Source organism: Gekko japonicus, unplaced genomic scaffold, assembly GCF_001447785.1.
Source record: "Gekko japonicus isolate JY-2015 unplaced genomic scaffold, Gekko_japonicus_V1.1 scaffold1589, whole genome shotgun sequence".
NCBI classification, from domain to species: Eukaryota; Metazoa; Chordata; class Lepidosauria; order Squamata; family Gekkonidae; genus Gekko; species Gekko japonicus.
Window position 1 is genome coordinate 16,591 of NW_015172603.1, and position 2,370 is coordinate 18,960.

The window sequence follows — 2,370 nt, forward strand, 5'->3', positions numbered from 1 at the left end:
AAAAACTTTCACCTGAGACCCTGGAAAGCTGCTGCTAGTCTAAGTAGACAAAGTTGATCTTGATGCACCAAAAGGTCTAGTTCAGTATAAGGTGTGTTCATATGTGTTCAGTTTTGTTCATACGTGCTCAAGGAGCATGCACTGGCATAGCTCCAGTATGCTCACATCACTTCTGCTTTTGACCTGATGGAAGCTCGGGCATTTTACAAAAACTCTGTGTTGAAACTGCAGAGTTTTTGTAAAAGCTAAAGCATCTAAGGACAGTGTACCACTGGAATGCCAGAGCACCAGGCCATACCCCCAATTTCTTCCAGGGGTTGCCAGCTGCAGACTGGGAATCCTAGCTTCTGATGATTGCAATCCTAGCTTCTGGTGGTCCTGGCAACATTACCATCCCTGAGGAGGGCCCCTCTACAACTCCTCTGGTATGATGCCAGTTTCAGAAACCTTGCTCCATCAAGAAATGCCTCAGGAGGCTTGCCAATTAATCCCTAACTTAAGCAAATGCCCTCACTATTCCAGCCATACCTGTGTGGGCCTAACCAGCCTAAGACCAAGCCTAATTAAAAACAAATTATCCCACTCTGGCTTGGGAAGTGAAGCAGTAGAAAAAATGTGAAAACCTGGCCAATGTGAAAGAGGACCCAAAAATTCCTGCTTGGCCCTGAAGTGACCAGCTGATCCAACCTTGCCAAATTACAGAAACAGGTAAGTGGGCAGGTCCAAACGACAAGTGTTGTTTGGGGGGGGGGTCAAACTTTATAGGCTGCATGGCCTGCTTGACCCAGGAGTTTGGTCTCCCAGTATGTCAACCCAACCCCTTACAGCCTTAGTTTTTAGGAAGAGGAAGGTGGGCAAAGGCAGCTTCCAAGCCGCAAGAGGCAATAGCAGCCCTGGCCTGGATAGCCCAGGCTAGCCTGATCCTGTCAGATCTCGTAAGCTATGCAGGGTCGGCCTTGGCTAGTATTTGGAAGGGCAACTTCCAAGGAATTCCAGGGTCGTGATGCAGAGGGAGGCAATGAAAAACTACCTCTGAAATGTCTCTTGCCTTAAGAACAAGTCTAGCTCGCTACCTAGTGGTGTACTTAGAACTTCTGCCTGCCAATCTTAGGATATCCTGTCTATTCTACACATGATGCCATATGATAATTAATTAAGAGACAGTAGCCTGCCCATAATCCTTGGGGCCATACAAGGGAAAACTCTATGTTTTCCCCTTGTATGGCCGTGGCCCCACCCCCAGCGTGCCTATGTCACTTCCGGGTGATGCGCACGCGGCGCACACGCGGCACGCACGCACGCTTCACACGCGCGCATTCACCCGACACCAGCCGGGAGCCCCCCGCTCCCGGCGAAGACTGATTTGGCAACCCTAAAGTGAAGTGTGCCATCAAATTGCAACTGACTCGTGGCAAACCCATGACATTCCACCTAATGGGGGTTTCAAGGCAAAAAATGAGCAGAGAAGATGGTTTGCTATTGCCTGCCTCTCCATAGCAGCCCCAGTCTTCCTTGGGGGGTCTCCCTACCCCTGCTTGGCTTCCAAGCTCTGACAAGTTCAATCTAGTCTGGGCTATTAGGGCTGCTCCTAAACAGTGTTCACACCCTTGTAAATGCACTGCCGTCTGTGGGCTTAGCAGCATGTAACTCTCTTGTAGAAGTCATATTTTATTTTACTTCTGCCTATAAATTACATATTTCAGCCTACTATATTTCATATTTTATTGAATTTTACTGCCATTTCACAATCTTTCAAAAAATTCCGTTATTAGTTTACACTTCAGTTTTGTTTTTGTTTTTAACCTTTAAGCCTCCCTGGTACCCAATGAAAGTCAGGATATACTGTCTAAGTTAATAAGTAAATGCCATATCTCAGCAATATGTATGAAAAGGTTATGTTTCCTTCAGACATCAGCCGAGCTGTGTCTTTAACTACAACACATCTCCACTCTACAGTGGGACATTTCCCTATAAAATTCTCCATAGCTGAGCTGCCAGTGCAGAAGTGGTCTTTTTTCACATCTGTCCAATACAACTATACCAATTTCTCTTTCAAATCACTCATAAGTGGAACAGGCACAGTCATCAAAGCAAAGAAGTGCTTTGAAGCTTTGAACTGAAAAGTGCTATATATTGACCTATTATAATGATGGTAGCTCCATTTACAAACTGTCACCGGTGATAAAATTACAAAGCTCAGTGCATTTCTGCTGGATTTACAATAGAACTGTGCCGTATTTCACTTCTGGAAGCTGTTCAACATCATTTACTGACTCACCATTTTTCTCCCTTTGATGGTACAATGGACCATAAGCTTGGGAGAATGAGTGCTGTGTCAACTGATGAAATGGGTAATTCTGAGGCTGTCCT